This window comes from Puma concolor, chromosome D4 (assembly GCF_028749965.1).
Source record: "Puma concolor isolate L17-30 chromosome D4, mPumCon1.1.hap2, whole genome shotgun sequence".
Taxonomy (NCBI): domain Eukaryota; kingdom Metazoa; phylum Chordata; class Mammalia; order Carnivora; family Felidae; genus Puma; species Puma concolor.
Window position 1 is genome coordinate 6,614,432 of NC_141679.1, and position 13,997 is coordinate 6,628,428.

The 13,997-nt window shown below is 37.3% G+C and overlaps 1 pseudogene; it reads right to left on the reverse strand.

Annotated features, from left to right (window-relative positions):
- Positions 1-4,452: 4,452 nt before the first annotated feature.
- On the reverse strand, positions 4,453-9,368 carry LOC147574688 (26S proteasome regulatory subunit 10B pseudogene; annotated as a pseudogene).
- Between the last annotated feature and the right edge of the window lie 4,629 nt (positions 9,369-13,997).

The following is a 13,997-nucleotide window of genomic DNA, read 5'->3' on the forward strand; positions in this document are numbered from 1 at the left end:
TTGTTAATTGTTTTCTTTGCTGTGCAGAAACTTTTATCTTGATGAGGTTCCAATAGTTCATTTTTGCTTTTATTTCCCTTGTCTTTGGAGACATGTCAAGTAACAAGTTCCTGCAGCTGAGGTCAAAGAGGTTGTTGCCTGTTCATAAATTCTTCATGCACGTCCTTTGTCAGCTATAGGAAAAGCAAATATTTTCTCCCACTCTGTGATTTGCTTTTCATTCCCTTAAAGTATCTTTAAAAGAGAAATTTTAAATTATGATGAAGTTCAATTTATCAATTTTTCTCCTATAACTGGGGTACTTTGCATTTTGTAGCTAGCAAATCTTTGCCAATTTTGTTACAATATTCTAAATTTTCCTCTAGAAGTTTTATAGTTTTAGCTTTTATGTTAGGTCTATAACCCATTTGAGATGATTTTTGTGTATGGTGAAAATAGAGGCCAAGGTTCATTTTTTCCAAGTGGCTAACCAGTAGTTCCAGCACATTGATTGTAAGACTGTTCTGTCATCCAGTCACCTTGGCATATCTTACAAAAATCAAATGACCATACGTATGATATGGTATTCCATTTCATTAATCTCTACATTTATTCTTATGTTGACATTACACTGTCTTATTACTATGGCCTTATTTTAAGTCTTAAAATCAGGTAGTCTAAGTTCTCCCACCTTTGTTTTCTTTTTTTTTTTTTTTTTTAATTTTTTTTTTCAACGTTTTTATTTATTTTTGGGACAGAGAGAGACAGAGCATGAACGGGGGAGGGGCAGAGAGAGAGGGAGACACAGAATGGGAAACAGGCTCCAGGCTCCGAGCCATCAGCCCAGAGCCTGACGCGGGGCTCGAACTCACGGACCGCGAGATCGTGACCTGGCTGAAGTCAGACGCTTAACCGACTGCGCCACCCAGGCGCCCCTGTTTTCTTTTTTAAAAATTGTATTGCCAGGGTGCCTCCTGTTTGGCTCAGTTGGTTAAGTGTCTGACTCCTGATCTCAGATCAGGTCTTGAGCTCAGGTCTTGCTTGAATTCAGCATTGTGAGTTCAGGCCCCTTGGTGGGCTCTGCATTGGGTGAGGAGTGTACTTTAAATAAATAAATAAATAAACAAACAAACAAATAAAAATAATTGTATTGGCTATTCTTGGTCCTTGCTATTTCCATATAAATTTTAGATCTGTTCATTTTTATAACATTTTGCTGAGATTATGATTGGTACTGCACTGAACCTATAGATCATTTTGAGAATTGAGTTTTCTGATGTATGAACGTGGTATGTCTTTCCATTTAGAAATAAAATACTTAGGGATACACTTAACAGGATATTTGTAAGTACTGTACACTAAAAATTACAAAATAGCATAGACCATTTTTTGGCCTTCAATTTCAACATGATTTTGTAGTTTTTAATGTACAGTACTTACAAATATCTTGTTAAATGTATCCCTAAGTATTTTATTTCTATGTTAAGTGGTATTTTGAATAATTTTACTTTTTAATTGTTGCTAGTATATAAAAATAGTAAATTTTTGTATTTTGGTCATCCTACAATATAATAAATTCACTTAGTAGGTCTAGTAGGTTTTTTGTTTTGTTTTGTTTTATAAATTGCTTAGGATTTTCTACACAAATAATGTCATCTATGGGTAGAGGCAGTTTTATTTCTTCCTTTCCAATATGAGGTCTTTTAGTTCTGTTTTCATCCTCATTGCATTGCCCAGGACCTCCAGTACAATGTAGACTAAGGAGTGAACATCCTTGCCTTGTTCCAGTCCCAGGGGGAAAGCATTCATTCTTTTACCACTAAGTGTGATATTAGCTTCATTTTTGCAGATGCACTTTATCCAATTGAAAAAGTTCCCTTCTATTCCCAGTTTGCTGAGGGTTTTTTTATCATGAGTATTGAATTTGTTTACTGCTCTCTCTGCATATGAGATGATTATATAGGTTTTCTTCTTTATCTTGTCAATATGGTGTATATTTCATTGATTTTTTTTGAAGGTTAAACTGACTTTGTATTCCTCAGATAAAATCTAAAGTATCTGTGGTGACATATTTATATCATATTTTTTCCCTTTTTCCTGGATCTTTTTGCTATCCATTAAGGGTTTTTGTGTCAATACTCATAAGAAATATTGGTGTATAGTTTTATCTTTTTGTTTCTGGTATTAGAGTAATGGGGGCCTCGTGAAGGTAGTAGGGAAGTGTTGGCTTTTATTTTCATAAAGAATCTGTGTAGGATTATCGTATTTCTTCTTTAATTCCTGAAATTTACAGAGACTTTGGATTCAAGTTTTTAACTATAATTTTTTTAATGTTTGTTTTTTGTTTATTTATAGAGACTGTGAGTAGGGAAGGGGCAGAGGGGGGGGGAGAAAGAATCCCAAGCAGGTTCTGTGCTGTCAGCATGGAGCCTGAGGTAGGTCTCAATGTCACCGTGAGATCATGACCTGAGCTGAAATCAAGAGTTGGCCACTTAAACACTGAGCCACCCAGGCATCCTTTTAAGTTAAAAATTTTTTAGTCTATTTGGCATTTTTTCTTTCAAGAAATCAGTTGTGTCTAAGTCCTTAGTCATATTTATTGGCATAAAGTTCATATTTCCTTCATGATCCTTTAAATGTTAGTAGGGTATGAATAATAACCTCTTAATTACCGATTTTGGTCATCTATGTCCTTTTAAACTTTTTCTCTTGATAATTCTACCTGAAGTTTATCAACTGTATTGATATTTTCAAAGTAGCAGCTTTTGCTCTCACTTGTATTCCTTCATTTTTTTTTTTTTGTTTGTTTTTTGTTTTGTTGAATTATACTTCTAGCTTTAGTTCTTCCTCTTTACTTACTTGAATTTAATTTCTGGTGCAATTGGTGTCTCAGTTGGTTAAGCCCCTGACTCTTGATTTCAGCTCATGTCATGAACTCACATTGGTGGGATCAAGCCCCACATTGTGCTAGGCATGGAGTCTTCTTGGGGTTCTCTCTCTCTCTGCTCCTCCCCCACTTGTGCTCTCACTCCCAAAAGAAATGAAAAACATTTTAAAAATGTCCTTTGTTTTCTTGTTTCTGAAGTTATTTATACTTTTCTTCCTTATTAATAGAGGAATCTAAAGCTATAAATGTCACTCTTATCCCAGCTTACCTGCATACATATTTTTATGTTTTCATTACAATTATTTTGAAAGTAGGTTTTATGCCCAACATGAGGCTTGAACTCATGAACGTGAGATTAAGAGTCATGTGCTCTACCGAGTCAGCCAGGTGCACCTACAAAATATTTTTTATTTTCTCTTGTTATTTTTTCTTTGACTCAGTTTAAGTGTCCTGTGTTTCACAGCATGTACTGAATATCTTCCTTTTATTGATTTGTTACGTTGTTGACAGAGAAGAATATTAATCTTTCAAGATTTGTTGAGAATTGTTGTATGGCTCAGCAAATGCTTCATCTTGATGATTATTCTATGTGTACTTGATATGTGTATTCTGCTCTCGTTGGGTGGAGTGTTCTATAAATGTCATTTAGGTCAAGTTGGCTGATTTGCATTGTGTTCAATGTTCTATATATTTACTGATCTTGCTCTCATCTTACTGCTTTGTCAATTAAAAGTGTTGAAATTTCTAGACCTGTGTATTTGTTGATTTGTCCTTTTAGATTACTTATATTTCATGTCTTTCAAAATGCTGATAATACTAGGCGCATGCCATGTCTTCTTGACAAATTGCTTTTGGTTATTATGTCTCCCTTTATCATATTCCTGATATTCATATAGTCACTCCCAACTTGATTAGCATTTACTTTGTATATAATTCTTCCATCTTTTTTGTTTGTTTGTTTTTGAAGTAGGCTCCACACCCAGTGCAGAGCCCACTGCAGGACTTGAACTCACAATGTTGGGATTGAGACCGGAGCTGAGATCAAGAGTCCAATGCTTAACCAACTGAGTCACCCAGGTACCCCTCCACCTGTTTACTTCTTACGTATCTTCATCTTTAACATTGGTCCCTTGTGAACAGCATGTAATTGGTTCTTGCCTTCTCACTGAATTTGACAATATGTCTTGTATTTGGAATGTTTAGATCATTGATTAATTTATCAATATGATTTGGGTTTAAATCTACACTCCTGCTATTTTGTATTTGTCTCATTTGATCTTTATTTTTCTCTCCTTGCATTCTATTGGGGTGATTTTTTTTTAATAATTCCATTTTATCTCCTATATTACTTAGCTATTTCTCTTAATTTTTGATATTTAGTAGTTAGATAATTTTGATATTTAGTAGTTGCTCTAGAGCTTACAATATACATCTTTATCGCAGATTACCTTCAAATAATAATATATCACTTCTCAGGCAGTTTAAGACTTTTTCAGCAACATATTTAATTTCTCCCTCCTGTCTTTTCTATTTGTTATATCTTTTACTCTACATCTATTACAAATTGCATAATAAATTTTCATTACTTTTTTTAAAATAATTTTTATTCATACATTTTTAATCATTATTGCCATCGCATACATACATCTATAACTGATTATTACATTAAGCCAATGTGTCATGTAGCCATCAAAAATCTCCAATCCAATTGATACTTTAGCTTCTTGGAATTCAGGTTTGTAGTCCAATCTAGACTTTAGCTACTCAAAACCAGCTACTTCTGATTGCTTTCATGAAGTGTTTCTATACTACCAACTCATGATCGGCATGAATTATAAATATGCCTGCTTCAGTGCAAACGTTTTTCAGATCTGCTCCATTACAGCCATCTGAAAACCTTATAAATGTTTCTAATAATCTATTTTATCATGCTTTGTAATGGTACCTCCGTAGATTTGGGGGATATTCAACCTTGCTTATAAATAAATGTATATTTTTTCTATTTATCTGGAGACAGCAAAGCAGAATCCACTGCACTTGTTGATAGCCATGATCATTTTAACTATGCAGAGTATCACATCCATCCATTTGAGTAACTCATAAAGTCCTCTCAACCTATCAGCTGAAGTACTTCCAGGAGACCAGTATCCACCAATGGCATTTTTTTTTAATCCATAAAAATGATGCATGACTGATGATTCCTAATGTAAACATTTCTTTGATCAAATGGGCGCTTTCACCAGTGTACTTGTCTACAGTACAACTGTACACTACGATTAAGATATTGCATTCCAGTTGGCTAACAGCAGCTCTTGCCATTAGTGTTTTTCCTGTTGGCCCAGATAACAAACAGCCTTTTGGAGATATTATTCCTATAGTGGAATAATTCCAGGTTTGTAAGAGGTACTTGTATTGCCTCTGAATTCTCTGATCTGTTCAGATAATCCCTCCACCTGAGAAAAAGAAATATTCCTTACATCCTTATGAGACATGCTGTAAGATCAGTGAAATCTTGGCAAATATCGACGTAATCATATCCAAAGCAACTCTTGTTCCTGGATGCTTTTTTCAAGCTAACCATGACAACTGACAATATATTTTGGCTCTTTTAACAACGAATTTTTCAATTAACTTCTAAAGTACTTCACGCAGTTTGACCCGACTTGGGTGATTGTAGGTCCTTTCGGTCATTTTCAGACTTTTCATACTGATCGGTAAGTTCTTTCAATTGCTCCCTTAACTGTTTAAGACTGTTGTTGGTCTTCTTGTGCTCCACCATCTTTTTTGCGACAGCACTGAAGCTCGGGATCTCTATGGTCTGCCCTGATGAGATGTCATCACTCATAGGGGATGCCAAGAATGGCCATGGCCATTGGGTTGGAAGAAGTGGAATGAAGGAGGAGAGCAGCACTGGAAAGTGGGGGATGGATGGCTCTGCTCAATCCAATTCTCTTTCATGGAAATCAGAAATAAAGCATTTTATATTTGCCCTCATATTCACCGAAGGCTCTCTTTATTTCTTTGTTGTAGGATCAAGTTCCCATGTGGTGTAATTTTCTGTCTGAAGAATATCCTTAATTATTTCTGGGAGTACAAGTAAGTGGATAGATCTTCTCACCTTTGATTTTCTTTACATTTTATTTATTTTTGAGACAGAGACAGAGAGAGAGAGCGTGCGCGCACAAGTGGGGGACAGGCAAAGAGAGAGGGAGACACAGGATCCGAAGCAGGCTCCAGGCTCTGAGCTGTCAGCAGAGAGCCTGATGCAGGGCTTGAACCCACGAACCGTGAGATCATGACCTGAGCCGAAGTCAGTTGCTTAACCGACTGAGCCACACAGGCGCCCCTGATTTTCTTAAAAAGTCTTTAAGGATTTTTAAAATATAATTCTAAGTTAACAGTTTATAACGTGCCCTGATGTATTATGTTCATTCTGCTTAATTAAGATTCATGATCTTCTTGACTTTGCAGGCTTATTGTTTGGAATTTAGAAAATTTCATTCTTTAAATAATTTTTAAATTTCCCTTCCCCTTTTATTTTGGGACTCCAGGGCACAGATGTTATACTGCCTGATAGTAACCCACAGGACAGTGAGACTGGTTTGTTGTTGTTTTTCTCATTGTGCTTCAGTCTAGATACCTTCTATTGTTGAAACTATCGTAAGGCTCACATCATTTATTTCCCTTCCCTTAGGGATCACAGTTGAGCCAATTATCCAATGTCTGTATTTAGATGTTTCCTATTTAACCAGTTTTCTAGTTGCTTATAGGGGAAGGGCACATCTGGTTCAAGATCCTCCATCATGGCCAAAAGCAGAAATTTTAGCTACATTAAAAAAAAAAGGTAATCAAACCAGACATGGGTGTACCATCAAATTACCAGTTTTGACTAGTAATTTCACTTTAAACTTCAGTGAGAATAGAGTTAATCAGAGGAGAATGCTCTCATGTTTCTACTACCAAATCTAAAACCTACTTGTATTTACCCCATTTTACCATCTTCCCTCTAGTTACAAATGGAGACGTGTCCCTGATGAATTAAAGACTCACTTTTCTCTTGTGCTCTGGATCCCATTCAAAATTTCACTCCTTTTAAAATTCTCACTCCATCGGTCTCTTTCTTCATGGCTCACCCCATCAGCATATAAACTTGATGTACTATCTCTCAAATAAAAATCAAGAATTTTCTCTTCTTGTCCACTATCACTTTATTTTCCCGTTCCCCTTCATGGAAAAACTTCTCAAAGAGTGATCTACAGTTACTGTCTTTACTTCCTTACCAACCTCATAACCTCTTCAACCTGATCCAGTCTGGAAGCTGTCCTCCAACTATACTGAATTTACCCATCAGTTCACTGTGGCCAATTCACAAAGCTCCTATTACTTGATGCTTCAGTAAACACATTTAAAATGACGGACCACTTTTTCCCACTTAAACCCATTTCTCTTGCTTTCATGAAATTCAACCCTGCTTGTTTTCCTCTTATTTCACTGACCACTCTTTGTCTTTCTTTGCTGACTCATCCTCAACCTAACCTCTAAATATTAGATTGTCTCAGGTCCCGGTCCTCTATTCATTTCCTTTCTGTAACAACACTTCCTTAAGTTACCTTAACTATATCCATTATTTTAAATGATTACCTACATGACATCTCTACTTGGAAAAATAATGGACATCTTAACATGTCCCAAATGGAATTCTGTCCAAATTCCCTCCTCCCCCACATAAATAAATAGCTCATCCATAAACCAAAACCAAGGAAACATTCTTGATTTGTTCCTGTCATTTCTTCCATCCAATCCATCAGTTGGACCCATTTCTACTTTTTTCCATTTCTTTCCACACCTCTCTAGTCCTGAAAGTACAAGATACTTTCAGGGAATGAATGGTGAATAAACCAGTTTGGCTGGATTGGAAATTACTGTTGAGCAGTATTAAGAGATAAATCTAGGTAAGTCAGTTTGGGACTCATGTTGGAGGACTTGGAATGACAGAAGCCTAGTTTCTGGGAGAACAGAGGGAGTTATCCCTCCTGGGCATAATTCTCCTGAAAAGTGGTACTTTTTCAGTAATTTAAAGTATGTTGACATAATGGTGGTTAAGATTATGATAAAAAGATGCTAGTGAAAGCAGTGTGAAAGTAATATCAGGAGCCAAGTGGAAAAGGTGGTCAAAGGATTGTGTCTTTTAAAAAGGGGGGAAACACTTTCTTCCTCTCCAACCCACAGGGCAAGCCCTACACCTATTGATGTTAAACTATGGCTCTGCCTCTAGTGACAGTCTGGGGTGCTGGACTTCATGCTCTAAGAAACGGGAAGAGGTGTAAAGCCTGAGCAGAAAAGGGATATGGTTAAAACTGCGCTATGGGAAGAAAGACCTGACAGTGATGTGCAGGACTGAGAAGGTAGGAAGACTAATTAGGTTATTACGATAGTCCAGGTACGAAGTTACAGGGGACTGGTGAAGAAGACAGTGAGAAGAAAGAATGAAAAGAGAGTGCAAGAGATAAAAAACATAGTCAAAGGTTTTTACTCGGGGGTTCTGAGCTCTGATGACTTAAGAGAATTGTGTTGTCATTGTTAAGACTAAGTACCTTAGGAAAAGAAACTCTTGTGGAGAAAATATGATGAGTTCTGAGAGTTTTGAACTGCTAGGTGTGAACAGTTCGTAGTACGGCTTTAGCTGGTGTAATTCTCTGGGTCATTCAACATCATACAAAATAGATTTGCAATCTTGGTTCTAGGTTAACATTTCCCAGATTACTGATTTGATTCAAATATATTAAATACCCACCTGCTATATTATATGCATAACTGATGCTGCTTCATTTTTTACCTACCACTTATTTTCCTGTACTGTTCATCACAAGTAACACTGTTTTAGAGGTGTGTTGCTGCTTCATGTTCTGCTTTATTCCCCTGGATATATTTGCAAGTTGTCTTTTCAAAGCTAAGGATACAGGGGCACCTGGGTGGCTCAGTCGGTTAAGTGTCTGACTTCAACTCAGGTTGTGATCTCATGGCTTGTAAGTTTGAGCCCCGTGTTGGGCTCTGTGCTGACAGCTCGGAGCCTGGAGCCTGTCTCAGATTCTGTGTCTCCCTCTCTCTCTCTGCCCCTCCCCTGCTCATGCTCTGTCTCTATCAAAAGTAAACATAAAAAAAAAAAAAATTAAAGCTAAGGATACTTCTTGGTCCCTCCTCAATTAAAAATCCCATATATCTGAACATATTTGTTCACCAACAATGTTTAGCATACGTCTCCACGGTAGGTCCTCAAAAAAAGGTTTGTTAAAAGATTAAATAAGTTTATGGTTTGCTTACAATCCTGGCTCACTTCTTTAAAAATAAGGTAATGTAGCATGTTGAGTATAAAAAGCATTCAATCAGGGGCGCCTAGGTGGCTCAAATTGGTTAAATGTTCAACTTTTGATTTTAGTTCAGGTCAGGACCTCACGGTGCAAGAGTTCAAGCCTCATGCTGGGCTCTGTGCTGACAGTGCAGAGCCTGCTTGGGATTCTCTCTCTTCCCCTTTCCCGCTCACTCATGTGCACGTGTGTGCACTTTTTCTCTCTCTCTCAAAATAAATAAATAAACAAACATTAAAAAAAATTTTTTTAAAGCATCAGTCAGAGCCAGAAGACCTGGGGTCTAGCCTGGCTCTGCTCCTGACCAAATCTGTGACATTTGCAAGTTAAAGTAATTTCCTTGGATTTGGCTTCTACAGCCATAATATGGTTTCATCTAAATGTTGGATTCTCTTATCACATTTCAGTAATACTTCTTCATGTAGCAATTATGGTCACTTTGGAAAATATGGCTCAGTTCTTCAAGCAACCAAAGATATGTCTTGACTTGAGAATGTACTGTTTATTTACTTAAATTTTTTTTTCCTAAGTTTATTTCTTTTGAGAGAGAGAAAGAGAGAGAGCAAGGGAGGAGCAGAGAGAGAATCCCAAGCAGGCACTCAATCTCACAAACCATGAGATCATGACCTGAGCGGAAAGCAAGAGTCAGATGCTTAATGGAGTGAGGCACCCAAGTGCCCCAAGAGTGTTCAATTTAAATAATGCTACCTTGTATTTTGGCAGAGTACTCTCACAGACAAAGGTCGCCTAGTCCAAACTTTTTAAAAATCCATTTACTTTCTTTCTTTTTTTAATTTATCCATTTGAGTGAGACAGAGACAGCATGAGTGCGGGAGGGGCAGAGAGAGAAGAAGAGAGAGAGAATCCTAAGCAAGCTCTGAGCTGCCAGCACAGAGCCCGACGCAGGGCTCGAACTCATGAAACCATGAGACCGTGACCTGGGCCGAAACCAAGAGTTGGATGCTTAACTGACTGACCCACGCAGGTGTCCCCCAAATTCACTTATTCAACTTTCTTTCATCATCCAGCAAAAAGTAGTATTATCCCTTATACTGCTCCTGTAAAGACTTACTTTCTACAGCTTATCAAATTGTTGTCCACTTAAATTCCTTTGTTTGGAGCATGAGATGTGCAGTAATACAACTAAAAATATATTCAAATAACATCCACTGGGAACTGAAATGATTTTTGTCTTGCTACCTGGGCTGTATAACCATGGGTCACTGCAGAAAGCTTATCTATTTTTTTTTAATGTTTATTTATTTTTGACATAGAGAGACAGAGCATGAGCAGGGGAGGGGCAAAGAGAGAGGGAGACACAGATTCTGAAGCAGGCTCCAGGCTCTGAGCTGTCAGCACAGAACCCGATGCGGGGCTTGAACTCACAGACCGCGAGATCATGACCTGAGCCAAAGTCGGACGCTCAACCGACTGAGCCACCCAGGCGCCCCAGAAAGCTTATCTATTTTATTGCTGCTTTATATGTATGCTACCAAAGCTGCGAAAGGCAACAGAGTGAAACGGTTCTAAACCCTGGCATTGGAGTCAGACTGCCTGTGTTCAAAATGCAGCACCTCTTCCTTCTACATGTGGGACTTGGAATTTATTGTATATTGCTAAACTTAAGTTTCCACACACTTAAAATGAGAAAAATAATAGTGCCTGCCTAAGAACTGTATGGATAAAATGAGATAATCAATGTAAGAGGATCCTAACTGTTCCCCAAGTGATACACAGATTTAATGCAATCCCTATCAAAATCCCAACATATGCAAAAATCTATATTTTTTTTTTGCAGAAATAGAATAACCTAAAATTCATATGGAATTTCAAGGGACATCAAAAAGCCAAAATAATTTTGAAAAAGAACAACAAAGTTGGAAGTCTCACACTTCCTGGTTTCAAACTTACTACAGAAGCTACTGGTCATCAATACAGTATGATACTGGCATCAGGGCAAATAGACTAATGGAATAAAACAGAAATAAACTCTCACATATATGATCAAATGATTTTCAACAAGGGTGCCCCAAGATTACTCAGTGGGAAAGGACACTCTTCAACAAATGCTGCTGGGAAAACTGGAAATCTGTATGCAGAAAGATGAAGTCAGACCCTTACCTTACACCATGTGGAAAAATTAACTCAAACTGGATTGAAGACATAAATGTAAGAGCCAAAGCTATAAAACACTTAGAAGAAAACATAGGGAAAAAGTTTCCTGACACTGGGTTTGGCAATGATTTCTTAGATATGACACCAAAAGAAGAGATAAATTGGAATACAATGAAATTGAAAACTTGTGCTTCACAGGACACAATCAAGAGAGTAAAATGGCAACCCACAGAATGAGAAAAAATACTTGCAAATTACAGATCTCATGAGGGGTTAATATCCAGAATATAAAAAGAACTCCTACAACTTAAAAAAGTTCAATTTTAAAACAAGCAAAGGACTTAAACAGACATTTCCCCAAAGATGCACAAATGGCCAAAAAAGTGCACATTAAAAGATGCTCAACATCATCCATCATTAGTGAAATGCAAATCAAAACCATTGCTGTAACACTTCAGACCACACCCTATGGCTACCAAACGAAACCAAACAAAAAGTGTAGTGTTTTTTTAATCAAAAATGAGTACTTTGTCTTCTGGGTCAATTTCACAGCATACATATGATCTTTATTTGGCCTTGCTTCTTTCCTTTTCCCCTGTGGAAATTTCATTTTGGCTTTATATACAGTTACATGACATGGCTTTAATATCAAAAAGTACTTTTTTATTATCTCCTTGTATAACTAAGAAGCAAAACTGTTAATGCTGCATATGATCAAAATATGCTATGTTAAATTAAGTTTTTAACAGGATTATTATATCTGATTGACTTATTGTGAGATGTAAAAGACAAGACAACAAAATGATACTCAGGGATTTATCTCCAACTGAAAAAGACCAAAGTTTTGTATCTGTTAAGGAAAATCTTTCAACTCAGGTTAAAATCACACGACTTTTTAGAAAGATCACATGCCAGCTAATTGTTAGTTCAGATACACTATTTGGAATATTTCTCCCTCATCTTCTCCACCATGAAATTTTAAAAGCACTGCATATGTTTATGTGCTGCATGTATTTTCTAAACTTAAAAAGAGTAAGACTTTTCATCTTCCAATACCAATATTCACCCTCTTAGAGGTGACAGCTCTTGAAAAAGCATGTTCTAAAGAGAAGCAGTATATGAAACCTTAACTCTCATACTAAATCCAGGCCCAAGATACCTTCTTATGGTTTCTTGCTATCTGAGATTGGGGCCACATCAAACTGGGTTCCCTGAAAACACCATGATTATAGATAATATCCTCAGAGCTTCAGCGTCACTAAATTTTTTTTATCTCAGCTTTGTTTGAATGTTTATTTAACAGAGAATTCTAAGTTGATATACCATTGTGATTCATCTTCACATAAGGCTATCCAGGATTCCTTTGCCCATATCCCTATTTTATTCTTTACTCTCAATACATGAGTGGGATTTAGGATTTTACCAAGTCACTTAAGAGGTGATGGCTTCACTACTACGACTATTAACATGAATTACTTGACGCAACTTGAAAGTTGTAGGTAGCTTGCAGTTGTTAGTACTGATAAGTGAGTACATAGGTAGGGAGATCTGAAGTGATATACATGCTCACGCTCTGTGTCTCTCTGTCTCTCAGTAATAAATAAACGTTTAAAAAAAAAAAAGAAATTTCTTCCTCTGTAATAGTAGTTTGGGAAAGACATGGGGCCTCTTTTAGGAATTACAATGGTATACTCAGAGTTTTGGAATGTAACATTCAATCCAAGTCCTTTAATTTTTTTTTTTTTTTAATGTTTGTTTATTTTAGAGACAGACAGACAGAGTGAGTGGGGGAGGGGCAGAGAGAGAGGCAGACACAGAATCCAAATCAGGCTCCAGGCTCTGAGCTGTCAGCACAGAGCCCGACACGGGGCTCAAACTCATGAGCCATGAGACCATGACCTAACTGAAGTCGGATGCTCAACCAACTAAGCCACCCAGGCGCCCCAATCCAAGTCCTTTAATAAAAAGGCAGGATTCAGCTTCAGTTTTCCCTGTCAACAATACCTTTACTCATATTATCAGTAACTCCTACTCAACAAGTTGCAATGCACTTAACCAATAACAGAAAGGAAAAGAAGTGATACCAGGAGATTCATACTATCCTCAAAATTCCTGATTGAAACATGGATTTAAAACATTTTTTAAAGAGAGAGAGGCAGGGTGCCTGGGTGGCTTAGTCACTTAAGCGTCCGACTTCAGCTCAGGTCATGATCTCACAGATCATGGGTTCGAGCCCCGTGTCAGGCTCTGTGCTGACAGCTCAGAGCCTGGAGCCTGCTTTGGATTCTGTGTCTCCCTCTCTCTCTGCCCCTCCCCTGCTCATACTCTGTCTCTCCCTCAGAAATAAATAAACATTAAAAAAAAATTTCTTTTAAAAGAGAGATAGTCTGGGATAGTTTTCCCGGGTTTCTCCCATGTTTACAGGAGGTATACATGTTATTAAACTGTTGTTTTTCTCCTGTTAACCTTTTTTTTTTTTTTTAATAGTGGTGGGATCTCACCCAAGAACATAGAAAGGGAGAGGGAAATTCTTTTTCCTCCCCTACAGTTTAGTGACTCATGATGGGACATGCCCTCTGGAGCCTGCAGATAAGTATCCTGGAAAACTGGCAGAAGCTGTTCAAGGAAATGCTTCTTCTTATTTAAATACC